General features: G+C 47.3%; 1 long non-coding RNA gene across 3 annotated transcripts; it reads left to right on the top strand.

The window, feature by feature from the left end:
- Positions 1 to 230: 230 nt before the first annotated feature.
- Positions 231 to 27,529, top strand: LOC136323179 (uncharacterized). Of its 3 annotated transcripts, none has more exons than XR_010728931.1 (4): positions 231 to 426; positions 14,523 to 14,661; positions 15,016 to 15,147; positions 27,176 to 27,529. It is a non-coding gene; the product is annotated as an uncharacterized lncRNA (long non-coding RNA). The 3 variants fall into 3 exon arrangements; XR_010728929.1 differs by having other exon boundaries at positions 14,987 to 15,147; XR_010728930.1 differs by lacking the exons at positions 14,523 to 14,661; positions 15,016 to 15,147.
- The last annotated feature ends 327 nt before the right edge of the window (positions 27,530 to 27,856 follow it).

Below are 27,856 nucleotides of genomic sequence, written 5' to 3'. Positions count from 1 at the left end.
GCCTGTCCCATCATCTTCTGTCCTTGCAAGGGGGCCAGATGGGGCTTCTCTCCAGGCCCCCTGTTCTTCTCTAAAGGGTAGAGGAGCGGGTCTCCCGCGTGACTAGTTATATGCCAGGGGAAAAGAGGTCAGGGGGAGGAGCTGGTACTCATGACCAGAGACAATCTAGGGGAAGAAAGGGTGACTCAGAAGCAAGGTCCTAATTAACAATACTCATTTCCAATATTTGCTCTCCCAGTTCTGCCCGTTGCTAGGTATCTGTTGCTAGGTGCCCGGGACTTTCTGGCCTAGTGACATTCCATACCTGGCCTACTGTCCTGCTCTGCTCATGCCCGTCTGACTGCCTACCATAACACCACAGCAGCAGGGTTAAATGGAGAAGACAACATGTCCACCTCCGGAAGCTGACAGGGCTTTTTAAGAGATGTAAGTTGTTTTGAAAGAATTTGCATTAGCTATAGATAAGGGGGGTGGAGCAGGAAGAGGTGAAGCAGAGGCAATTCTAGATTAGGTGCTTGGTCTCTAACGAAGAATTTTTACTAGTTTTTTAATTGCTTGTGGGCAACCGACTGGAAAGTTAATGCATAAGCAGGGCGCAGTGGCTTCCGGTGGTCTGCCGTTTCCTTTTAGACAGCCGCGCAGAAGTTGACTCAAAGCTCCAACATACATTCAGGAATGTTAGTAGTTTTTTGTTAATTTTAGCAGCAGCTAATAACTGAATAATCACCCTGTCTCTCTCCCCCACTCCTTAGCCGGCTGTAATTTAATTTAGGACATCTCAGAATTTTTCTCTTGTCAAAGATGTAAATCTGCTTTGCAAATATGATGAAAATAAAGGATCTCTTAGACTAAATAGAGATTTAAATGTAAGCTCCGATATAAGTGTTCTTTTTACTTGCAGTTAGTGATGGGCAGGCTGTTGACAGGCGCCAGACAGGGCCAGGATGATCATGGTGTCCACAACAATGCGGTCGTTAACTAGAGCTATGCTGTTTAACAAGGTAGCCATAGTGACGTTTGGCTCTTTAAATGTAAATATAATTAAGAACTAAGTTCCTCAGTTATATTAGCTATAGTTTAAGTGCTCCAAATCCCTACGTGGCTGGTGAGTGGTTACCATATTGAGCATCTCCATCACTGCAGAAAGTAAAGAGGCTGTGGACAAAAAAAAGGAACCACGTACTAAACCTGACAAGCTCAGGGGAGACCTGAAGTAACCACATAGGATGGTCTGAAGTTAAAAGCTTTCCAGCCAAAAGCAGGTCATGGCAGTTTGTCAGGTCCTAGTGTTGACGGTGGAAATAAGGTCTTCTTGCAGCGTTGTGAGAAAAGAATTTCTGGGGGCCCACACATGATGGGCTGAGGTGGCGTTGTGGTAAGATTCAGTGGGGTTGAAACAAATGGCTGTGCTCATGTTCTCAATGTCTCATCTCTCTCTCTGTCCTGTTGTGGGAAAAGTTCAGCCTTGTCTTCATTAGGCCCAGAAACAGGGCCAGTGTCCAGACATTTTGCACCACTGGTTCAGTCTATGTTTCTGTCCCCATCTGGCTAACTTAGCTTCTGTTCCCAGCTGTGCTCTGGCTGGGGTGGCATTGCTGTACCAGGCTCATACTTGTAGTCTGCACTCAGAGTCTGCATGGCTGCCACAGCCCAGGTGGCTGCTAGGGTCACATGGCTGCTATAGAGAGAGATTACACTTATGAATGGGGTGAGCATGTTACTGGGTGAGAGAAGGTGAGAGAAGTTGAGGGTGAGAGACGGTGAAAGAGAGAGAGAGAGAGAGCCTTTGTTAGGCAGAGTTTATTATCTAGGGCTTGAGAAGGACCAGCCACTCTTTCAAACCAACCAATCAACTTCCCAATCTTTCTCGGGCTTGCATTTGTTCCTTCCCCCAGCCAATCCACTTCTTAGATCTTCTAAGGTTCTGTGTCCCTTATCCAATCAGATCCTTTTCCCAGGCTAGGCTCCACTTCTTATGGTCACCATCTTTTTTTTTTTTCTTCCAGAGACAGAGAGAGAGAGAATCAGAGAGAGGGATAGATAGGGACAGACAGACAGGAACGGAGAGAGATGAGAAGCCTCAATCATTAGTTTTTCATTGTGACACTTTAGTTATTCACTGATTGCTTTCTCATATGTGCCTTGACCGTGGGCCTTTAGCAGACCGAGTGACCCCTTGCTTGAGCCATCGACCTTGGCTCCAAGCTGGTGAGCTTTTTGCTCAAACCAGATAAGCCCACGCTCAAGCTGACAACCTCAGGGTCTCGAACCTGGGTCCTCCGCATCCCAGTCTGACGCTCTATCCACTGTGCCACCACCTGGTCAGGCGATGGTCACCATCTTGGTTCTTACTGCATGTGCCATCTTGACTTCTACTGGGCATGCACTCAGCAGAAGAATTTTCCCTTTATTGTTTATTCCTTTCTCCCATAGTCTGGGCAAATGGACAAATTGTACCCTGGGCTATTGGAAAGCTAGACTTTCCTCTCTACCTGGGGGAGAGAGGGGTGTTAATCATTTTGGAGGGGCATATGTGTGCCTATGAATGCTGCAGCTTCCTAGTGAACAGGTTTATTATCTGATTCAACTCCCTAGTTGATTATACTTAATAATGTCTGATTCCCTTTGCTCCTTCCCTTTAGGATAAGTAGGCCTGGTATCTTCCCTGACAAAGGTCAATCTTTATCTCAACCAAGCCTGTCTATTGTTTTTTGTATCTACCATTACATACTTTTGGAGTGTCACGCTAATTCCTCACCCCCCCCCCCCACCCCTTAGGGAACCAGAACAGAAACCAAGATTCTCCTTCTTGTTATTGTTATCGTGTTAATTGTTGACTGTTAACCATCCTATAGCCACCTATGTAGAAGAAGTATATATCCATTTGTTTTACTTTTTATCCAATCCCAGAGATTCCCCACCTTTGTTTTCTCCTACCTTCCTAACCTGTGACCAATGAACTTCATGGAGCCTCCTTATGCCTCCCCCTTTGATTGTACTGTACAGAATGAGCTGCAAATCTGCCATTCTCTGGAGCATTTTCTTAATCTTTTGAGATTTTTCTTCCCAGTAATTATTGCCAGTTTGGTTCAAATAAACTCATAAAAGTCCTTAAAGTTTTGGACGTTTCTTCCGTTGACAAGGCTAATCCTAAATATAAATCCTGTTAAGCCCTTAGTTGGATAGTGAGGAGAGGAGGTTGAGGTGAGAGAGGGTTTCCAGGGTTGGGAGCCACAGGCCTTCCAGCCGAAGGACAAGGAAAGACTCTCCTCCTGGTTACATTTTTGGGACTAAAATGCCTGTGGGCCAGAGGGAGTAATCCCTCCCTCAGCTGTGTGGGTACAGACCAGAGCATGGCCCCAAGGCCAAGAGATAGGCCTGTCTAGACTACACACCTAGGAACCCCATCCAGAAGCAAGTTCAGGTCTGAGGCCCAGGCAAAGCCTCTGTTCTCAGCTGCCATGAGCTTTCAAGATGAGGTTGATGAAAATTTATAGATCAAATAAAAGCATGTTATTAGCAAGTTTGACTCTAATCTGTATTGCAAGTTATGTTATTTATTGAAATGTATTGCTGTTGTACAGATAAGTTATATCACAACATAATCAAACTTACTCAGTTGGATGAAAAAGAACACATTTTTAGATTTGGTATTATTTTAATGCATAGAAATCTCAAATTCTGAGGACACTTGAAAATTCTGTCCGTAAGCAAGGCCACTCCCACTTGTAGAAGGAGATGTTTGGGAGAAAACAGTTGGTTGCATTTTACAATTTCTCATTTTGCTTCTCTCCTTCTATGTTTTTTTTTAATTTTTAGAGAGGAGAGAGAGAGAGAGAGAGAGAGAGAGAGAGAGAGAGAGAGAGAAGGGAGAGGGAGGAGCAGGAAGCATCAACCCCCATATGTGCCTTGACCAGGCAAGCCCAGGGTTTTGAACCGGCGACCGCAGTGTTTCCAGGTCGACGCTTTATCCACTGCACCACCACAGGTCAGGCTCTCCTTGTACGTTTTGAGAATGCTCTTTGAATCACTCCAACCTTGGGGGAACGAATCTGAGGCAAAAGGTAACCGTTCGCACTGCAATGAAAGTTCAGCATCCGTAAAGGGAAGGGTGGGCCAGTGGTGGCTGTGTCCCCCCCACCCCCCACGGAGAACGAGGCACAGCTGAAGCAGCCTGTGAAGTGAGCTGGGTGACATCAGGGACCCCTTCCTGCCTGGGATGCTTTCTTCCAGAGAGAACATCTGGGAGGTGTGACCTGAGGCGAGATTCTGAAACAGAAAGTGTCTGCAGCTCTTTCCCTTCCTCTTCTCCATACCTTATTCTGGTTTCTTTCTCCTCCAGTGTTTGTCTATTAGTATGAGAAAAAGAGAGTGTGCTAAGACTGATGCTTTACTCCTCCCAGTCTGCATGTTAATCATATAAGAGATTTGCCAATGAGTCCCTGAGACTTTGGTGGCCCGAAGTGCCATGGGACCTGGAAGGAGATGTTTGGGACCAAATTAAAGGCCAGTCAGTATTCTAACACTTTCTTTAAGACCAAATCCTGGTCAGGGTGGGTCTGTAGGTCTGAACCTAAGTGGGTTTGTGCACCAGGCAAGCTAAGAGTCTGGAAACCTGAATTAGAGGAGAAGTCCGGCTGAGATAGAGCAAAGGCTGTGGGAAATGTGCCCATGTTCTATGGCTGCTTCCTGCATTGACGGCTGGCACTCGACGAAGTATTCAGAGAACCTGGGTTGATTCAGGTCAGCTCTAGGGTGACAGAGGCAAGTGGGACCCAACAGGGACTGACTATAGCATATTGGTGGGTTGTCACCACACTGAATGAGATTCAGGAGACAAAGTAGTCGGGAGTCCTGGGAGAGGAGCTGGTGACAGTAAGGCTAGTCTGTGGGTAAGCAGGCTAGAGGTTAAGGGGGCCCCAACAGTCCTGTGGACAAAAGCCAACACTTGGTCATGCAAACACCTTGGTGAATGTGTAAGTGCCTGGGACTTTCATTTAGAAATGCCAGGGCCAGGATTGTTTATGCCAAATGAATTCCAGAGCTTGCCCCTGCCCTGTAGTGAGGGAGAGCTTGAGTTTGCAGCATCAGTGCTCAGCACCACATCTGGCTCACTATATGTTTCCACTCTAGGTTTAATGAAGATTTACTGGGCTTCTACTAAGTTCTGGCAATACAGGGATGAATGGCAGGAAATTTCTGTCCTCATGGGAGTTGGTAGATAATAACGGAGTGAAGCAAGGCAGCAAATGGACATAATTATTTTATAGAGAATTGAGTGCTTTGGGAGGTAGAACAGAGAATTAAAGAATGTCACTGGTATAGTCTGACCAGACTGTGGTACAGTGGATAAAGCGTTGACCTGGGATGCTGAAGACCCAGATTTGAAACCTTGAGGTTGCCAGCTTGAGAATAGGGTTGCCAGCTTGAGCATGGGATCATAAACATAACCCCATGGTTGCTGGCTTGAGCCCAAAGGGTTGCTGGCTTGAAGCCCAAGGTCACTGGCTTGAGCAAGGGGTCACTGGCTCAACTGGAGTCCCCCTAGACAAGGCATATATGAGAAAGCAGTTAATGAACAACTAAGGTGCCACAACTATGAGTTGATGCTTCTCATCTCTCTCTTTTCCTGTCCATCTGTCCTTCTATTGCTTACAAAAGAAGAAGAAGAAGAAGAATGTCACTGGTGTAGGAACCATCTGGAATTAGGTGGTCAGGAGAAGCCCGTTTGAGGTGGTGATATGGAACCTCAAAGACAAGAAAGAGCCAGTCATGCAACCATCTGGTGGTGGGGGCGGAGGCCAAATTCTAAGGCAGCAACTAGCGTGATGTTCTTGAGAAACAAAAGAGGAGGCCAGTGCTGCTTGGGTGGCTCTAGCAGAGTGAGCCATTCCAAAAGTGGAGGGGATGAACGTGGAGGGGGGTGACTTGGAGAGTTGGCAAGGCTTCAATCCAGCCTCTTAAAGGAATGCTATTGACATTTGGGGTGACGTAAGCATGGATATTAGGTGGCATTTAGCATCTTGAGCTCTCACCCACTAAATTGACTACTGCCTTCTCTCTCAAGTCATTCTGACAACCCAAAATTTTCCAACACATCTTTATTCCCACACGTTGCTTAATAAGGACCAGTGGAAGATCAGTGCGTTAGTCAGGGTTCCAAAGAGAAATAGAACCAACAGGATGTATATATATATGAAAAGATTTATTATAAGGAGTTGGCTCACGCTATCATAGAAGCTCACAAGATCTTTAGTCAGCAAGCTGGAGACTCAGGAAAGCCAATGGTATAAGTTTCAGTCTGAAGGCCAGCAGGCTCAAGTCCCAGGAAGAGCTGATGTTTTACTTCAAGTCCAAAGGCAGGAAAAGACTAATGTCTCAGCTCAAGGCAGCCAGGCAGGAGAAGTTACGTTTTATTCACAGGAGGGTCAACCTTTGTTCTATTTAGATCTTCAACTGATTGGTTAAGGCTCACCTACATGAGGGAGGGCAATCTGCTTTTCTCAGTTTACAGAGTCAAATGTTAATTTCTTAAAAAAAAACAAACAAAAAAACACCTCATAGACACATCCAAAAGAAACTCTGACTAACTATCTGGGCACCCTGTTCCCAGTCAAGTTGACATAAAATTAACCATCACAATAATGTAGGGCCTGGATATCCTTCTGTGGTTCCAGACCAGAGTGGAGATAAGCTTGCTGGGCTAGGCCATGAGGGACTCCTGCAGAATCTGACTGGGGAGCGTAGGAGGTGACAGTTGTTAGACATTCAAACTGCCCCAGACCCACTTACGGTGATCAGGTTTGGGGTGGGCTGTGGTGCAGGAATAAGGATGACAACCAGAGTTTTTACTTTGCAAATCCACATACATGATCTCATTTGACCTCCCAGCAGTCTGAGACAAAGATGCATTATAATTTCTTCTTTTCAGATAAGAAAGGGTCAGAGGTTTGCCAAAGTTGCAATATGTTGCCAGAGATGGCTAGGGCCAGGGTGATTCAGGCCCACCCCCCCACCCTGATGTTGGGAAATTCAGGGCAGAAAGCTCAGGATGCCTGCAGAGTGTGGAGGAAGCTGCAGAGGGCGAGGGTACAGCCACGTGTATGCACTGCAGGCAGGAGAAAATCCTTAAGGACACAGTGTGTTGCCTGAGCTGTGGTGAGGTGACGGACCTGTCACTTAGAAGGAGGAAAGGGCTGTGGCCAACAGAGTCTACTGGTAGTGGCAGCTGGGGTCAGAGTGACTCAGAGCTGGCAGGGAGGCAACCAGACAGGGGAGACGAGGAGCAGCTGAATCTGTCACCTACAGCCTCAGAGGATGGGTCCCGAGAGAGGGAAGACAGAACGAGGGCAGGTCTCCCCAGTCCTTTACTAGAAAACAGTGTGGGCTGCCAGGGGCCCTGCTTTCCTTCGGGTGCCTGGGCTGAGGTAGTGTCTGCAGGAGTCTTGTGAAGGGCAAGCTAAGTCTCCGTGGCCTCCCGGCATCTTTTGCTAGAGCTGTCAGAAGACCAAGGGCTGGAACAGCCCATGAGGGACCCGAAGGTGTGCTTGTTGAAGGGAGGGGACTAACAGTCTGTAGTGGAGTGTGTGCAGACTGCTGTCTGAGGCCCCACAAGAGTCCAGAGAAAGCAAGAGGCCCTCTCCTCAGGAGTGCCCAGGGCGGGTGTAGTGAGGGCATCTGTCCAACAACACCCTGCCCAAAGGGACAGACAGCATCCCACAGGCATCTCTATCCGAGAGGCAGGTGCACTCAAAGGCCACAGTAGAGTAATCTATCTAGGTCTGGCCTAGAGGCTTGGTGGGGACAAGAACCAGAGGGGGCGAAGCTGGCACGTCAGAGAGACGGGCTGTGCAAGATTCCTTTGGGGTTGGTCTGATGTGGTGGGGGGCAGTGGTTTGGGTGTGAGACCACCTGTGTGAGGACAGGCTCCCTGTGCATCCCAGAGTGCTGAACCCACACGGCCATGACGGGTGTGGTGGGCTCCAGGCAGCTGTGGCCCTTGGCTCTCAGGGAGGCAGCTCGCTCGCACCAGGTGGCTGACACTTGCTGCGTGGCCCCATCTCCCTGGGTTCTCAGTCCAAGACAGGCCTCGTTTTCTTCTTACACAGCAAAGCAGAACCCAGGATCAAGTTTTTACTGATCCCAGGGCCTTTGGGGTGTTTTCTGACCAAGAAACTATGCCCAAAGATGCCCAGTGTTTGTCCTCCATGGACCCTGGCCACTGCTTATTCTTCCCACCTATGAATGGGAAACCGCAGCACAGACAGGTTTGTGGGGATAATGGCAGACAAGAACAGACATCACCGAGCTAGGCCAGGGGGTCCTGAGATCCATAGTGTGTCCTGCTAGGAACCAGCCCACCCCCTGAGATGCTCAGGCAGAAACGCAGTGACAGAATTACTGGAGAGCTGTGCTGTGTTCTTCTCTCTCTCTTAGACTCGTGTCTGGGAAGCAGGGTCACTTCCGGGCCACAGCAGATCAGTCTGGGTCAAGGAAGGCATCCCCCTCCCAGGGCTCCTTGGGGTCAGGCCCTGGGGCATCCCCTTCCTCACTCAATCTGCCTCAGAAGTGGCACAGGCAGGGAGTGGGCAGTGGACTCCCACAGGGGACTCTGGGAAGCCTGAATAGGTGTGGGGGAACCTGTGCTGAGGGACATCGGACACTCCTCTCGTGTACAATCATAGATTGGGATCTCTTTTGATCCCGAAGTGCTGAGGCATCCCCACCAGCAGATCTCCGGGTGCACAGATGGTTAAGGGGCTCCTCTGACCCCTGAGAGAATGACACAATGGAGCTCAGAAACCTCAGCTCAACTTCCCCTCAGTGGCTCCCCTTGGCTTCAGACGCCGCGTCCCTGGAGAGCGTCCAACTATGATGCCACTCTGGATGGGACCTGTTATATTTTCCTCGCTGCCCTCCACCCTCAACTGCGGCTTGAAGAGGCTGGTGACTAATTGCTCTGTTGAAGTAAGAGGAGCCCATCGGAAGAGAAAGAACTCTGGGGGGGGTGCCACCCTGGGCACACATCCTTCTGTGGGTCTTACACCCATTTTCTGTGGAAATGGGAGAGAGGGCACCTGCTCAGCCACCTTTATAGGCTCTAAGCAGGGATGGGAAAGTACCTTAAAATATTTTAGAAAAATGCTGTAAGTATTGTTAATCATTGAGCTTTTGCACTGCTTTATATATGTTATCTATCACCTCTATTTATAACTATATTTATATTCATTTATCTATCATCTATTTATATACCTATCTATAATCTATCTATCTATCTATCTATCTATCTATCTATCTATCTATCTATCTATCTATCTATCTATCTACCTACCTATCTATCATCTATCTATCATAAACTCATCCATCATCTGTTTTTCTTTTTAAAAATTAGTTATTTTATTGGGGTATATTTGGCATAAAACCTTACATTACTTTCAGATATGTCATATAATGATCAAATATTTGTATATATTGTGAAATGCTCATCATAATAAGTAGTGAACATCATCATCACACATAGTTACAAAGTTTTTTCTTTTCTTCTGATGAGAGTGTTTAAGATTTAATCTCTCAGCAACTTTCAAATAAGGAATACAGTATTTTTAACTATAGTTACCAGGCTGTACATTACACCCCATGAGTTATTTATTTTATAACTTATTTACTTTGTACCTTTTGACCTTCTTCACTTATTTCGCTCACCGCCACCCCCTGCTTCTGGCAGCCACCAACCTGCTCTCTGTGTGTAGGAGCTCGTTTCTTGTTTGTTTGCTTCTTTTTAAAACTTCCATATATAAGTGAAATTGTGTGGTATTAGTCTTTCCCTGACTTTTTCTTTTTTCCTTTTTTTTTGTGGCAGAGACAGATAGAGTCAGAGAGAGGGACAGATAGGGACAGACAGACAGGAAGGGAGATGAGAAACATCAATTCTTTGTTGCGGCTCCTTAGTTATTCATTGATTGATTTCTCATATGTACCTTGACCGGGGGGCTACAGCAGACCGAGTAACCCCTTGCTCGAGCCAGCGACCTTGGGCTCAAGCTGGTGAGCTGTGCTCAAACCAGATGAGCCTGTGCTTAAGCTGGCGACCTCTGGGTCTCGAACCTGGGTCCTCCACATCCAAGTCCGATGCTTTATCCACTGCGCCACTGCCTGGTCAGGCTTTCCCTGACTTTTTCACTTAGCATAATGCTCTCAAGGTCCACTCATGTTGTTGCAAATGACAGTGTTTCCTTCCTTCTTATGGTTGAATAATATTCCATTGTGTGTATGTGTGTGTGTGTGTATTTCATATTTATCTATTTATACATGGATGGACATTTAGGTTATTGTCACATCTTGGCTCTTATAAATAATGCTGCAATGAACACAGGGGTGGAGATCTTTTTTCCAAGTTAGAGTTTTCATTTTGGGGGGATAAATATGCAGGTGTGTGATTGCTGGTTCATATGGGAGTTATATTTTTGCTTTTTTGAGAAACCCCCATACTAGTTGCACCATGGCTGCACCAATTTATATTCCTACCAACAGTGTGTGAGGGTTTCCTTCTCCCCACACCCTTACCAACATGTTTTCCTTGATAAGCTCCCTTTGGTGACAGAGGGTAAAGGAACCACGGGCAGAAATAACACTGCATGTTAACCCAGGTTCCACAGGAGAGATTTAAGGCCTTTCTTTACATGGGCAAGGAAGATCCCTAGCAAACCAAGGTGAGGGGGAGAATCAAATAAATATATTATTTGTTTTTAATCTGCATAAAAGTGCTGCTCTGAAACTTGCTTTTTCTGATTAGATGTAACAAACATTTCTTCCTGGTCATTAAAAATAAATCTTTGTAACCAGTTAAATAAAAGAAGCAAACGAAGGGATAGTTTCAGAGTTTAAGCCCTGAAAAAGTCCCCCAAATAGTGAATCCTTCCTTGAAATGGTCATTGTCCTGCCTGACTTCTATTTCTCTTCTCTGCTGAGGGGAGCCACTGTCCCCTCCCTGGCCATACCTAATCCCGTGTCTTACCTCGTGCCTGGTTGTAGGGTTGCAGGCCTACCCTGCTTGCCCAAGGGAGACCTGCCATCCCTGAGGGGGCTGACCTGCAGGCCAAGTCAGCTGTGCCTGTGGCCTGGGCTGGGAAGAGCAGTGGTGGTGAATGGAGGTCTGCTGCGCAGTGCAGGGGGCCGATGTCACCTGTCATTGGTTGGGGCACAGAAACAGCTCTGCTGCCTGCTCCTCATCCAGGGGTCTTGTTGTGTCTTAGGTGCCAGGGACTGGCTTCCTGCTGTTGGTCATTCTGGCTGTTCTGTAAATCAGGTCAATTAATCAGACACCACTCATCAGATGGTTATTTATGGCCATTTTCCCCAGGTTCTAATATTTGGCTTCTATTTTCTAACTAGATATTTATTACTCCTCCCTTTGTCATTTGCATGAGAAAAGCGGGACAGTGAGCTGGAAGCACGTCTGAGCTCTGACCCCTCAGAACTAACAGGGGCTTTCAGGACAGCCAGCCCCTCCTGTTCTGTTCATACCCTGCCCGGTTTTAACAAATCTCTAAGCGGAGAAGGTGTGATTATGTTTTGTCTTCTAATGGAACATCAGTGTCATTTTAGACATTTTTCAAAGGATCCAGGGGCTCTCTTTACTCTTTATACTGTTTCCTTTTACAGTGGCTTTCTCTCTGCAGGGTGGGGAAATTAAACTGGTAGATGGGCATTGCCCCCAACTCTGAGCTGCTTTTAGTGCTTCAGGCTGCCATAGACCTTAGGAAGTGTCCTCCCAGGATCCGAGAAATAGCAATTGGTCCCCAGCTCATGGGAGAGAAAGCCAGTGAGGTGCAGACCTCCCTTCAGTGACCCCTTCAAAAGCTTGTTTTCTCCCTATTATCTAACCTTTACTATGTGCTGAGAGCAAAGGATTAGGTTGGGTGTGGGATCTTTCTTCCACCTTTGGAGGTGGCAAGTATCCTTTCTATCTATCTATCTATCTATCTATCTATCTATCTATCTATCTATCTATCTATCTATCTAGTTGGCTACCTATCTAGCTAACTATCTGCTTCTCTGGCCGCAGGAATCCTGGGCTGCAGAAAAGTCACCCGATGATGTGGAGAGTCTTGACAGGTCATCTAGTCCAACTTTTTGCTTCTGGGCTGCCCAAACCAAGTGATAAAGCTAGTTCCCCTTGGCCTCATCTACTCATTGGCTTGCTCTCTCCTGCACATTAATAGCCAGAGAGAGAGCAGAAAGAAACTCTGGAAAGAACCCAAAGTGCCCATTAAATGATTGTTATTATGCTGGTGCCTGTTGTAACAATATAAGTCTGAGGTCTTAATAAAATTCAACATTTTCCAATTAGCTGTTGCTTAATTAGCATCATGAATATTCAGAGTTCTCACGCCCTTTTGCATACGCCTTCACCTAAGTCAAGTCTCTCCTAACTAGCCTATTCCATCAGATTGTATTTGTGATGTCTGCGATGGGAGGTGGAGGCCCACAGAGCTCAGGCCTCCTCCTGGCCTCCTTGCAAGGTTGGGCTTATGGAGGTCTGAACTCCTAGCTCTCATTATCTCTCCTCTTCCAGGGGCCATAAGGCTCAGGCCATCAGATCTCCCCATCTGGAAAAATGCAAAGGTTTCTTTATTTGCCATGTAGCCTGAGGATGATTACTTCCGGAAAAGGCCCACCTGAGTATTAGAATATATGATCCTTCTAGCTCATGCTATTAGAGCAATGATAAGTCTGGTGGCTCCTGGTTGCAGGTGGTTTCCTCTCTCCTCCCTCCTCTCTCTTCTCCTTCCTTCCTTCCTTCCTTCCTTCCTTCCTTCCTTCCTTCCTTCCTTCTTTTCTCTTTTTTTTTTAAATTAGCAACAGAGCCTTTTCTTTAAAGACATCTTCCTAGAACCTCGATATCTATAACATAAAAACAGTGCCGATTTAGTTAACATGCAATTGAGGATGTAAAGCATTCAGCCTTCTGTATCACCTCTTCCGTCAGATATTCTCTGGGATCCTTCTGGAAATACAGGGAGCACAGTGTGGAAAACATTGATTTTAGTATCCCCGCTCCCAGAAAGAACATGGAGGGCCAGGGAGGGGGTGGTGAGTGGCCCAAGATCAAATAGTTCATTAGGAACAGAAGGAGGGGCTTAGACCTGGGTTTACTGCCTTCATCCGCTGCTTCCTATTTCCTTCCCCAGGTCACTAAAGCAGGGGAGGGGACCAGACAGAAATTCAAGCATGGAGGCTCCTACTTAAAGGAAAAGAGGAAGGGTCCCTCCTAACTGCTTCCCCGCCAAGCTGTGGTGCCTCTCTCCACTCCCGATCGTGGGAAGAGAGAAGAAATGTCTGTCCTTTGCCCTCCGAGCCCCTTCCTTGGCAGCCTCTCTCACCCCACGTTGGATTGAATATGCTGCATTGGCTATAATTTGGGTTTAGCTTGGAGGTAATTTCCCGGTGGTGCCTGCAGCTTCTTAATGCAGGCTGTCAAAATGATGTAGAATTGAGCTCTGCCAGCCGCCCGGCTGACTTTATTCAGATACATCTAATGTGACAATTTTGTCAAAGCTTGTTTTAAAGAGCTGTTTTGACTGGGTGTTAATGCAACCTTCCTAATCAGCCAATTGCTGCATCTGATCCTCTACACCAGGGATGAGATGGTGAGGACTTCTTGTGGTTTTGTGTCTCCCCAGTCCCCTGGGGACCCCTGAGGCAGATGCAGGCTTCTGGACAGTGGGGTGAGCGCCCCCACCCTCTGCCTGACCTCTGCTGGGGGTGATAGTGGTGCTGGGAGGCTGTCAGACCCTCCGGCTCAGCTGAGCAGAGAAGAGCCCGCTGAAAGCTGAGTGGAGCCAGTGAAGACAGGAGCTCCGGGAGTTTGTGCTAATGAGGACAGGTTAGGGGACCTCAGACGTGCTCGGAGAGGCTGCAGACAGGAGCTGGGTCAGGGGAGGGCCCGGCCGCTGGGCTGGCACAATAGATTAGTTGTCATAGCCTCTTTCCTGGGCTGGAGGTCCCCTCACTGCGTGTCTGGGAAGCAGGAAGAGCAGCAGCTAAGGCTCCGGGCTGACAGACACAGGCTAGGATTCCAGATGATTCTCCATTCTTGGGCAAGCCACCAAGCTCATCTGAGTTCCAGTGTTCTCATTTGCAAACCTGTGAGGAATGAGTAGAATATCACAGGTGGAAATGCTTGGCAGGTAGGCAGAAGACCCAGAATGGTGGCTTCCTGTTGTCCTCCTATCCTGCCGTGGTGTCTGGGCTGGACCGGATCTGAGCCAGACGGTGAAATCTACATGGATGTGTAGATACCTACACTGCCTCTATCAGCTCCTGTTCCCTCATGCTCAGCGACTGCTCACACCACCTCGGGTTGATTTTTAAGCTCTGCGTGGGCAGGAGTTGGGACTTTATTATTTAATGTATATTACAAGGCCCTTGTATATACCTGCAGAATCCCTGGCACCTAATTTAGCATGAGCTTTTTCATCAAGACTTTTATCTTCTGTAATTAAACTAATTTCTCTTAACAGAGGATTTTGTCTTCTGAGGGAGCGGGAAATGAACAAATAGATAAATGCTTGCTGAGCACCCAATTACAGAAGTTGTACCTGTAAGACCTCTCTTAATGAGGCACACTGGGCCTGTGGCCTGTCCCAGCCCACACCGCTGGTAAGTGACGGAACTTGGACCGGCACCCCTGTCCCCACCACACAGGCCCAGCTTTGTGCAGTGTGCCGCTGCTGATGCTCAAGGCACCCGGTACAGCAAGCCATCCTGGTTCTGACACTAAGAAACTGGCTGCTGCCATTCTGTGCTGGTTCCCAAGGGGTGTGGGTCACCTCTGAATTGTCCTCAGGCCAGGTATGCTGAGGGGGTCAGAGGTCAGCCACTCTTAGTGTCCGGTTTTGGGATGTCCCGCTTCATTTGCATCTCAAAACATCCCCTCCTTTCTCTGTGCTGCTGGGTATTGATGTTTATTTTTAACTTGCACTAGATGAAGATAAATCAGCCTGTCTCTCCCAGCTGCAGATGGTCCTAATTAGAGCTTTAGGAGTTCGGTCTTACGTCCACTGTGGGCATCCTCTCTGTTCCTGTTGAGTTGAACTGTCTCTTCAAATCTGATGTCCTCTCTGCTCAGGACCCACTGACCGGAAGGTAAGAGATTCTTCGATCCATGCTTTCTCTGCACCCCTGGGAACATCTGTGCTGCTGAAGGCACTTTATTTGTCTCCATAAAACAGGAGTTAAAAATAAAAATCAATAACCACCAGATTATCAAGGAAGGATTAATTAAACTTTTGTAAGTGCTAATGAGATCCAGAACCCTAGCCAGTGGTTCAGGCATGGTTTAGTGCCCACCTGTCTGGCTCTAGTAGAAAGATTTAACTAGAACTCTCCTGGGGGGTACCTGCCAGACCCAAGGGTCCTCATGACTTCAGCTTCATGGGACTTGTGCCCCTAAAGATTCAGGCTGCAGGCCCTGGCCGGTTGGCTCAGCAGTAGAGCGTCAGCCTGGTGTGTGGAAGTCCTGGGTTTGATTTCTGGTCAGGGCACACAGGAGGAGCCACCATCTGCTTCTCCACCTTTCCCCCTTCCCCTTCTCTCTCTCTCTTCCCTTCCAGCAGCCATGGCTTGAATGGTTCAAGCAAGTTGGCCCTGGGCACTGAGGATGGCTCCATGACCTCATCTCAGGTGCTAAAATAGCTCAGTTGCCGAGCAATTGAGCAGTGGCTCCAGGTGGGCAGAGCATTGCCCCATAGGAGGCTTGCTGGGTGAATCCCAGTTGGGGCTCATGCAGGAGTCAGTCTGTCTGCCTCCTTGCATCTCACTTAAAAAAAAAAGATTCAGGCTGCATGCTCTTAGGTTTCATTTCTCTAACCCTGCCAGTAAGTCTGTTTCAGAGCTTGCAGCAAATGACCAGTCGCAAAGGAATGTCTGACTTCACAAGCCGAAAAGTCCTGGCAAACTTCCATAAAAGACCCTCCTTGGTCCAGCAGCCAATGGGCTAATGCCCCATGACCTGTCTCACTGCCCTTCCCCAAAACCCTTAAAACCCAGTCCCAGGCTGTGCCTGGCTCGACTCTCCTTTCTAATCAGCCCAGCAAGGTTCCTTTCTTCCTTTCTATAAAGCCTGTTACTCTGGACTTTTCAGACTCCCATGGATTCTAACACATCGACCCCTGGCATCTCCGCGGCTGACCCCTTGGTTCAAGGCACTGCTGGCAAAGTGTGACCCCATTACTGCTTTCCTGGGAGCAGAATGCAGTTTCTTGGTTTGGGGCCTGGGATTCTTTTGGTGTATGAGTCTGTTTTGAAGCTTGGGTGTAGTTATGATGGGGTTCAGGGAAGCCCACCAAAGGCTTCCCTGAACTTGAGCATGTGCCCAAGTCTGCTTCAGGAACCTCTTCTGTGCTGGGCTATCAAGAGGGGGGGTGAGAGGCAGCCCCCCCCCCCCCCAGGCTCTGAGACGCCGCAGCCTCAGGCAGTGGGGGAGGGGCATGGTGGTGCTTCCTAGTCTTGAAGAAGCTCATTCCCCTCCGAACCCCACAGCACTGCTGATTTCGCTCCAGCAGAGCCCTCCAGGCGCTTACAGAGCGCTATTCTGCCAGACTGCTCTTCCTTCAGGGGTAGGTGGAGCTCCCTCTCTCCAGTCTTCACATTGCTGTTTGAATAACTCCTCCATTTCTAAAACTGCAGCCTCTTTCCCCACAATCCTGACTCCTCCCGCTCTTCTTGGTTTGTCCCAGAGTACTTACCACCTCTTCACACCCTACACCACTCACTCACCAGGTTTGTGATTTACCGCCTGTCTCTTTCCTCTAGAACTGAAGTTTCGGAAAGGCAGGGCGGGCTGCCAGTTTTTTTGTTTTGTTTTTTAGATTTTATTTATTCATTGTGTAGAGAGAGGAGACAGAGAGAGAGAGAGAGAGAGAGAGAAAGAGAGAAGGGGGAGGAGCAGGAAGCATCAACTCCCATATGTGCCTTGACCAGGCAAGCCCAGGGTTTCAAACCAGTGACCTCAGCGTTCCAGGTTGATGCTCTAGCCACTGAACCACCACAGGTTAGGCCAGGGCTGCCAGTTTTTTTCCAACATGTGGCCCCCATCACAAAACGGTGCCCAGCATGTGGCAGAGCCCCCGTCAGGACTGAGTGAAAGAGGAGGAGAAGCCAAAGTGTGTGTCTCCTCCTTTCTCTCTCGGCCCTCTCGGTGAGAGAGGTACTAAGGATGTGTGGAGTGGATCAGAGGAGCAGGAGAGCAAACCCTGGTCCATCCATCCGTGGAGCACCACTCGACAGAAAAAAGCAAGAGCTCCTGGGGAGGGGAATGTTTTGTTGAATCTCCAAGACAGTTGTGCTGGGTGAGAAAGTCAGTCTCAGAAGGTTACATATATGTGATTCCATGTGTTTGATATGCTGTAAAAGACAAAATTGTTGTGGTGGAAAACAAACCAGTGGTCTCCAGGGGTTATGGTCTGAGTGAGGGCTTGGGGACAAAGGGGTAGCTTGAGGGGATTTGAGAGGGGCTCAAGCTTCTACTTAGTCTGACCTTGGGGGAGGTTGCATAAATCTGTACATATGTAAACATTCACAGAACAGAAGTATACAGCAAAGGAACCAAGAGACCATTTTGCTGCATAATATTTTTAAAATAAAGAAAGCTATCTTTACAAAAGGAAGGGGTAGAGTTTATGCAGACGCGCAAGCTCTAGGATAATCCGCTATTACTGTGTGAGTCCTGCTCAAGGGAGAAGTGTCTCCAGCGTGAAACTGCTCCCCTGCCCCCCGAGTCAGAATGCCTCAGGCCCTGCGTGTAGAGCGTGTGGAGAGGGAGGCCATGGATCTCTCTCTTTATGTGCACAGAGCAGATACAATGACGGGTGTCTATGTGCAATTTTGAAAGGACAGCAGGTTTTTAATACAGAGCAATCCCGCTTTGGCAGACCATTGACTGCGATAAGAAGGAAATATACCATGGATAGAATTTTCTTTGCAAATCCCTTTACTGGCCTCAGACCCAGTTATGGATTTCCCGCTGCTAATAGATTTCAGTTCTTTCACGTGCCTCCTCTTGCCTATCCCACTGTGGTCGCTGTACCCTCTGCCTCCCGACAGCTCTCATTTCCTGATGGTCGGTCCGCTGTTCTCGCTCACCACTGGGCCCTCGCCTGCAAGCTCCAAGGAGCAGGAGCAAGTGGCCGATCTGCCAGTGGGAAATATTTCCTACACAGATGCCAAAAGCTCTGTCTGCAACGAGCCCTTCCCGGCTGTTGTGTCCTTTTGTTACTCGCCTCTGGGTGGGTGTACACGACTCTTCCTACTCCAACGGGCCATGTTCATTCTTTTGTTCACATGGCCCACAAATGTTTCTGCGTGTCTTGTATTGCCATCGCTGTGCTAGAGTGAGGGGAAGGCAGTGAGTGAGCTCTTTGTGGGGCTTACATTCTGGTCCTTTCTCCTCTAAATGTTCTTCTTTCATCAACCAAGTCAGGAACCCAGGAGGGATCCCTGGGTGGTCCCGCATCCAGCCCAGTGTTTCTGACACCTCACTCAGAACTGCCCTCTCTTATCACAAGGGCTGCAGAGCTTCTCACAGGGATCACTGACCCGGACACTTCCAGCCCTCCAAGTTCCCCTTTCATCACCGTTTTTCCTCTAGCCCCCCCCCCCACCAGCCCCCAGGCACTGCAGGTCAGGGTTATCTCCATCAGGGAGCTCATAGAAACACTAACCCAGGGGTCCCCAAACTTTTTACACAGGGGGCCAGCTCACTGTCCCTCAGACTGTTGGAGGGCCAAACTATAAATAAAACTATGAACAAATCCCTATGCACACTGCACATATCTTATTTTAAAGTAAAAAAACAAAACGGGAACAAATATATATATACAATATTTAAAATAAAGAACAAGTAAATTTAAATCAACAAACTGACCAGTATTTCAATGGGAACTATGCTCCTCTCACTGACCACCAATGAAAGAGGTGCCCCTTCCGGAAGTGCATTGGGGGCGGATAAATGGCCGCATGTGGGCCAGACTGCAGGTTGTAGTTTGGAGATGCCTGCACTAACCCGTTAAAAACATTGAATCTAACAAACTACCTATGGGCTGAAACTCAAGTTCTTCCACAAAGCCCTTCACAACGAAAGCACAGCCTTTTCCAGGCCTCATTTGCGACCATTTCCCTGAACACAGCTTGCCCTCCGGCCAAGGTCCCCGCCACCCTCAGACCAGTGCTGCCCTGGCCGCTGCCCTTGCCAAAGCGGTCCTCTTCACCCCGCCCCCAGCTCACTTACCAAGGATCACAGGAGGCCTCCTCTGGGAAATCTGTCCCTTCCTCCGCAACCCCCTAGAAGGAATTAATTTGTTCCTTCTCTGTGCCCTTATTACACTTTATCCATAACAATGGTGTGCCAGTTCTCATGCCATGACCTTGGATAAGCTTAGAGGGGGCAGGAGGTCACTCACTTCTCTTGGCATTCCAGGACTTGGCAGGGTAACCTGCATAAAGCAGATAATTTAATACGTCGTGCAGGTTTGTAGAATCAAATTGATTTCAATTTCCCAGATACCATCTTTCCCAGGGACTGTGTGTGTGTGTGTGTGTGTGTGTGTGAAGTGTAAGAGAGTGAGGGAGGAAAGGGGTTCAGAGAAGAAATAAGGACTATTCATCACCATTTGGCCTGAAGTTCTCTTGACCCTGCCCTCCCTTCCTGGTCTCTGGTTTTAAGCTCACTGCTCTTACAGAGGTGCTGGGTGTCAGTTTACCTCTCTTACTGGCTTTTCTACTTTAAATTCCTGACAACTCACTCAGTCATAGGGTAGCCATGCCCCTAACTGACTGCCCCTGTCTTGGGGAGTGGTCACTATGGCTTCAAATCTCTGTGGGATTGGCTTCCAGAAGGTTGCTTACCAGACCCCAGGGCCTGGCCACAGGTTGGGGTCAGGTGCAGTGGGACTCAACATCACTTCTTCCCCAGAGACTTCTTGGTTCCAGTGTCTGAAATGGCATCAATGGAGTGTGACCCCTTTGCCTTTCCCACTCCCACGCCACTCTGATTTTCACATCCATGATGGGTATTTGGGGGAAGGGAACGCCTTACAGTTTAGGGAGAATTACCTTAGTTTTTTGTCAGGAAATTCATGAATTCTTCTGAATCAGAGTTCTCAAAAATGAGAGATTCCTGCTTCTCCTATCTCCCCGCCTTCCTTGCCCCCCAATCTGCCTGAAGATCCCAGCTGAGGGTAGGGGTGGGCTGGGTAGCTGCCGCTTCTGTTTGCGTTTCTGAGAAATTTCATTTTTATCTTTTCAGATTTCCCCCACTCCACCTCTTTCTGAGAGAGTACCAGAAGTTGTATCTTCTCTTGTTTACGCAGCTTTGTATTGTATTGTCAAGAGAGAAGTCTCTGGCTGACAGATATCCTTCCTCTGTTTCCTTGAGGTTGAGCTCCTCAGAGGAAGTCTGCTGGGGGTGGGGAGCGGTGGACTGAGGAAACTCAGGAGGGAGAGTCTCCATGGTACAGAATGGGATAGAGAGCCGTGGGTGTGTGAGCAGGGGACGCATGCCCAATCTTTTTTATATTTGTGATTTGCTCAGCCTAGAATGTTCTTTTTCCTGATAGTCATATGCCTTGCTTCTTCACTTCATTTAGGTCTCTGCTCATGTGTTACCTTCCCAGGGCAAGCTTCCCCAACTAACTTTCAATGGTTTCTTTCTTTCTTTCTTTCTTTCTTTCTTTCTTTCTTTCTTTCTTTCTTTCTTTCTATTTTATTTTATTTTATTTTATTTTATTTTATTTTATTTTATTTTATTTTAATTAGATGAGAAGTGAGGAGGCAAAGACAGATTCCTGCATGCACCCTGACAGGGATACACCAGGTAAGCCCCCTACCAGGTGGTGCTCTGCCCATCTGGGGCCGCTGCTCCATTGCTCAACCAAAAGCTATTTTAGTGCCTGAGGTGAGGCCATGGAGTCATTCTCAGTGTCGTGGGGCCAACTTTGCTCGAACCATTCGAGCCATGGCTGCGGAAGGCGAAGAGAGAGAGAAAGAGAGAGGTAGAAATGTGTGTATGTGTGGGGGAAGAAGCAGATGGTCACTTCTCCTGTGTGCCCTGACCAAGAATCAAACCTGGAACTTCCACACACCGATGCTTTACCACTGAGCCAACCAACCAGAGCCAGTTTCTTTCACTTTACCTGATTTATGCTGCTTCTTAACATTAGAATGACCTAGCATGTTGTATATGCATATAGTTATTATTTTATTGTCTTACCCTGGATGTAAAAGCTCCAGGAGATCAGGTTTTGAGTTACCACTATAGCCCCAGTGTCTGGATCAGTCAATGGCGCCTATGATGGTTCATTCTAGGTGTTAACTTGGCTAGGCCGTGGTACCCAGATATTTGGCCAGTAATCTGGATGTTGCTGTGTAGGTGGTTTTTTTTTTTAGATGAGTTTAACATTTAAATTGGTAGATTTTGAGTAAAACAGGATTACTCTCCATAAGTGAGTGGGCCTCATCCTATCAGTTGAAGGCTTTAAGAGAAGAAAAACAGGTTCCCTGAAGAGAGGATTCTACCAGCAGACTAATGTTGGACTTAAACTGCAACATCAACACTTTCTGTGGTCTTTAGCTTGCTGGTCTACCTTGCAGGTTTTGGATTTGCCAGCTCCAATTATGTGAGCCAATTAAATCTATCTATCTATCTATCATCTACCTACCTACCTACCTATCATCTATCCATCCATCTATCCATCCATTCATGCATCAATCCATCCATCTATCTATTTGCATTCTTCTATTTTTTTTTTAATAAATTTTTATTAATGGTAATGGGATGACATTAATAAATCAGGGTACATATATTCAAAGAAAACATGTCTAGGTTATTTTGTCATCAAATTATGTTGCAAACCCCTCGCCCAAAGTCAGATTGTCCTCCGTCACCCTCTATCTAGTTCTCTGTGCCCCTCCCCCTCCCCCTAACTCTCTCCCTCCCTCCCTCCCATGTCCTCCCTCCCCCCCACCCTTGGTAACCACCACACTCTTGTCCATGTCTCTTAGTCTCATTTTTATGTTCCACCAATGTATGGAATCATGTAGTTCTTGTTTTTTTCTGATTTACTTATTTCACTCCTTATAATGTTATCAAGATCCCACCATTTTGCTGTAAATGATCTGATGTCATCATTTCTTATGGCTGAGTAGTATTCCATAGTGTATATGTGCCACATCTTCTTTATCCAGTCTTCTATTGAAGGGCTTTTTGGTTGTTTCCATGTCTTGGCCACTGTGAACAGTGCTGCAATGAACATGGGGCTACATGTGTCTTCACGTATCAATGTTTCTGAGGTTTTGGGGTATATACCCAGTAGAGGGATTGCTGGGTCATAAGGTAGTTCTATTTGCAGTTTTTTGAGGAACCACCATACTTTCCTCCATAATGGTTGTACTACTTTACAGTCCCACCAACAGTTGCATTCTTCTATTTGTATATCTCTATGTACATCATATTGATTCTGTTTGTCTGAACAACCCTGAATATTATAGCACCCAATAAATATTTGTGAATGAATGAGGAGTAAGACCTTAGAAGAGACTATATTCTAGACACTGGGACTCCCATGAAAGTCCCTCTAACTATATAGAGCAACGTGACTTTAAGGAATCTTGGTGTATAGGTTTTGGAGGCATCAGAGGTGACTACAATAGGGAGTAGAGGTTCCTTCTCCACATAGTGTTCTTTCTCAGATTCTTGAGTGGGTTTAAAGTAAGAGTAGAGAGGGGTCTTGAGTAATAATGATAACTTAGAGCCAATTTATTTTGTTTTAAAGAAAATGCAGTATTAGGACATGTCTTGGATATCCACTTTTATGGGTTAAGTTTTATTATCTTTCAAAGGTTTTATTTTTCCATTGGTTATTCTTGCCTTGGTCATTCATCTTCTCTCATCAATGGTTGCAATGTTTAATGTATGGTACTTCTGCTAGAAGCTTCATTCATTCATTCATCAACTATAATATTTTCTGAGCACCTGCTGTGCTTTGGGAACTACATGATTGTTAAAGGTCCATATTAGTTGTCTCTGCTGCATAACATATCATCTCCAAACTTAGTGGTTGGAAACAATCATACCTATTTATTATATCTCATAATATTTGTGGGTCAGAAATTCAGGAGTGGTTTGTCTAACAGGTCATTGCCTGCATTCTGTCAAAAGATTACAATCTGATGTTAACCTGGGATGCTGTCATCTGAAGGCTTGACTGGGGCTGGAGGATCTGCTTCCTAGGTGGCTCAACCACATGGCTGCCAACATGGTTCTTGGTGGGAGTCCTCAGTTTTCCCCTATGCAGAACCCTCCACAGGGCTGCTTAAGTGTGTTCATGGCATGGCAATGATTTCTCCCCAGTGAGAAATTCAGAAGACCAAGGCAGAAACCACAATGCCTTTATGATGTGGCACAGGAAGTTACACACCATCATTTCTGCTCTTAGTAATGCTGGTCAGCCCTAAAGAAGGGGATTGTACAAAAGCATGGGTACCATCTTTAATCTTTTCTAGACCTTATTTTTGCTTCCTAGACCTTTCCCTACCTGGATGTGGAAAAGAGGGGCTAACAGGTAACAGAGATTTATGGGCTTCAAGCTTAGGCTTAGGACACTATTACCGTATTTCCTCATGTATAAGACATTCCCATGTGTAAGATGCACCCTAAGTTTGGGTCCTGAAATTTGAAAAAAATGTATTACAGAAATTGAACTCAAGTTTTTTTTTTGTTTTGTTTTTTTTTTTTTTAAAGAGACAGAGAGAGAGTCAGAGAGAGGGACAGACAGACAGGAACGGAGAGATGGCAAGCATCAGTCATTAGTTTTTTGTTGCGCATTGCAACACCTTAATTGTTCAATGATTACTTTCTCATACGTGCCTTGACCGCGGGCCTTCAGCAGACCGAGTAAACCCTTGCTCGAGCCAACGACCTTGGGCTCAAGCTGGTGAGCTTTTGCTCAAACCAGATGAGCCCTTGCTCAAGCTGGCGAACTCAGGGTCTCGAACCTGGGTCTTCTGCATCCCAGTCCGACGCTCTATCCACTGCACCACCACCCGGTCAGGCACCAAGTTTTATTCATCATAAAATTTGTACAATTCCTCATCACTGTCAAAACTCCCATCCATTAGCTTGCCCTAGTCTGTGTCTGAAGACAAACCACTGTTTTCATATACTGTACTGCCTCGTCCTCAGTCCCATTTATGGCATTTGAAATGCCACAACATTGTATAAGACACACCCAGTTTTTAGACCCCAAACTTTTTGAAAACAGGTGCATCTTATACATGGGGAAATGCAGTAACTTGGAGCATGGACACAAGAGTATTATCCTCTTCTGAGTTTACCTGTAGGAAAGGGTGCTGAGGGTAGGATGGGGGTGCAGATACAGGGAGGGCAGTTGTGGTGCCTCATGCTCTAGGTAAGATCTTGTACCAGCCTGAAGAGAGAAGCAGGGTGAGTGTGCATCATTATCCTATGATTAATATATAATAATATAGTAATCACCATGCAGCGCTATGTTAATACAACATTAGGCTTGAAATAATACCCACAGGAAACACCATTTGAAGCCTCCCACAGCATCGGTAATTTGGCTCTCATCCTGTTAGCTCAGGTGAATGTAAGAGGACCCTGAAGACATTGGAATTACAGCCAGTTTCCTAACACGTTCATTCAGACCCCGTTCCGCAGGGAAGTGCTGAATGACTTAGCGGCTTTGTTTGTCTAGGATGTTGGCTACCAGGGGGAGCTTCAGGACTTCTCTGCTCCCTTATTCCCTCCCTCGTATTATGCACAAATGAAAAAATGAGTTTCTATGGGCCACGCTGCTACAGGTATGGTCTCTCTCTCTCTCCCTCAGGACCCTGGGGCCTAGGACTTTCCTTCCCTCCCACTGGGGAACTGTCTTGATCTGTAGATTCCTGGCAGTGCCATTAAAAAGAAATTCTGTGTTTTCATTTTGTGTTTGGCTTTGGGTTCCCCTCTCATCTCTAGTCAAGTAGCTGTAGACCCAGAGAAGAGAAGGAAGAACATCTATCTCTAGTCTTGGCCAAAGGAGACTGCTTTATGCATAGCCTGCTCCCCAGGGACTGTTTGGGGGTTTGCAGGACAAACTTCAAGAGCCTACCTTGGCCTGGCTTTGTCCTCCGTCTCTTTCTCTCTCTCTCTCTCTTTCTCTCTCTCTCTCTCTTTATGAACACTACAGGGCTCAGATGGGGTTGAGTATGTTAGTGGTAGGGCAGGACTTAGGCATGCCGGGCTCATGGTCACTGACTAGCTGTTATGTTCTTTGTGTGTGTGTGTGTGTGTGTGTGTGTGTGTGTGTCAGAGACAGAGAGAGTCAGAGAGAGGGACAGATAGGGACAGACAGACAGGAACGGAGAGAGATGAGAAACATCAATTCTTCATTGTGGTTCCTTAGTTGTTCATTGATTGATTTCTCATATGTGCCTTGACTGGGGGGCTACAGCAGATTGAGTGACCCCTTGCTCAAGCCAGCGACCTTGGGTCCAAGCTGGTAAGCCTTGCTCAAACCCAATGAGCCTGCACTCAAGCTGGCGACCTCGGGGTCTTGAACCTGGGTCCTCCGCATCCCGATCCGATGTTCTATCCACTGCACCACCACCTGGTCAGGCCGTTATGTTCTATCTTAACATGATTTACACATAGTAACAGCAGAACACCTCACATTCTGGGAGGAATAAATCTCTAGAGGTAGGGGGATGAGTGCCTTGACCCTTGCTTGATCCCCAAATTCAGCAAGTCTCTTGCATTTCCAGTTTTCACTAATTTGCTTAAGAAAATGACTCAAGTGAAAGGAAGCATAGCCTGACCTGTGGTGGTGCAGTGGATAAAACATCAACCTGGAATGCTGAGGTCACCAGTTCGAAACCCTGGGCTTGCCTGGTCAAGGCAACAGGGAGTTGATGCTTCTTGTTCCTCTCCCCTTTTCTCTCTTTCTCTCACCTCTCCTCTTTAAAATGAATAAGTAAAGTCTTTAAAAAATAAAATCAAATTAAAAAAAAGAAAAGAAAAGGAAGGAAACAGTGGTTGGAGCAGAGCCCATGCAGGGTTCACCTTGGTGGAAGCGGTACCCCAGAGGGGAGGAGGTAAGTGGGCAATGCCTGCTGGCGTGGTGTCAAAAGCAGTAATGCAGATGTCAGCCCGAGAGACTGACCAGGGCCGATCTGTTGATCTAGGCATGATGTTTGTGCCCGCTCTGCCCCATCCACTTTTCTTCAGGTCATTTACATCTCCTTTCATTCCCAGGAGCCTAAGTCCTGTCTTCTTGGCTAACCCTCCATTACCGGCAGTTTCTCACCATACCTGGGATGTCCTATTGCACCACGTGACCCCTTCTTTACTCCTCTGGCGCAATGCTTTCCCTGTAAACGGGGCCAATTTAAAGGTTGCTGTATGATTCCAGCCTAGTGAGCAGGGAGCCACGATTCATCTTGTTTACGTGAACAGGAGTGGGGGCCCCCCTCCGAGGACCTGGCGCTGGCGGGCAGGCCCCGTGCAGGCTTCTCTGCTCTGGCATCCAATGTCTGCAGACAGATTCTCTGGGACTTGTTGCTGTCACTTTCTCGCTTTTTTTTTTTTTGCCAGAGGAGATACTATTCTCTTGGGCCAATTCCGTTCTGAGAATAATCACCACCTGGTCTGTTCGGGCAGGAAAAGGCAGAGGTAGGAGGGCGCAGAGAAGGTACTGAGGCTAAGGGCAGAGGGCGAGAACCAGGTTGGAAAATACTGCTGCAAAATTCCCTCCCCAGAGCACGTCTTTCCCTGTCTGGGTGATGCTGGCCTCCCAGAAATGCGTGGTAAGGGCTGTAGGACTCAAGATTCCTAGCTTAGAAGTGAAAAAAAATACGAGATCCACCACAAGGCAGGAAGCACATGGCCCCTGATGTCAGTCCCGTGGGCAGAGAATCTCAGGCATAAGATCACTGTGGCGTTGTCCTTCTTTGCCAAAGTGCAAGGATCCAGGTCAACCTCAGGCTCCTGGAATAGTTGTGTCTTTTCTCTGGGGATGGCCAGCTTTGGCCGGCTCTGCTCTTTTTCTTTCCAGGCTAAGGGAGTACTAAAGGCTGGCTCAGGTAATTAATTCCCTTTTTGGCTGTGTTTTTTCAGGGCTGCTACTCCAATCCCAAAACAGAGCTATTCTTATCCAGCCCAGGCTTCTGGATGGAGCAGCGCTGCCTTCCAGCCACAGAGAAAGGAGACCTCCCTGCGGGCTGGTCAAAAGAGGGCCGGCCCCATGCTCTGTTACCTCCTGGGAAGATGCTCAGACGATCTGGCTTTGGAAAGCAAGCGGAAAGCGTCTCAGGCAGAGTGGCATGCCCCCTGCCAGAGCAGTGCCCGATGTCTTCCACCTTCGGTACCCTTTGGCGGCTCACAAGTCTTACCACACAGTTTAGAATACACTGCAGCCTAAATACCAGCTCTGTTTATGGCGTCTAATAAAAAACACACCCTGCAGCTTTATGTTCTTAATTAATAAGCTCATTATTAATCCCCAACTACCTGCAAGCAAAACCAGTTCTTTGTTGTGACAACTGGCTGTGTTGGTGGGAATCTGCATCACCCAGCTCGGGCTCATCTGATGTGGGAGGGAGGCAACGTGTAAGAACCTCTTGCCTTTCCCTTGACCTCATCTGTCCAATTCTTATTCTCTAGGAGACCTGTAGTGCATCTGCTATTTTATACCTCTGACAGTTAGTGCTTCTTCCAGATCCTTTTAACTGGGCTGCTGCTCCCCTCCCGCCCCCAGCCGTGCTGGCCATTCTTGGCTCACACTTGCACTCTTCCCTG

The sequence above is a fragment of the Saccopteryx bilineata genome, chromosome 2 (genome assembly GCF_036850765.1).
Source record: "Saccopteryx bilineata isolate mSacBil1 chromosome 2, mSacBil1_pri_phased_curated, whole genome shotgun sequence".
Lineage (NCBI taxonomy): Eukaryota > Metazoa > Chordata > Mammalia > Chiroptera > Emballonuridae > Saccopteryx > Saccopteryx bilineata.
Note: the sequence above shows the minus strand (reverse complement) of the source record. Positions and strands in the feature narration are given on the sequence as shown.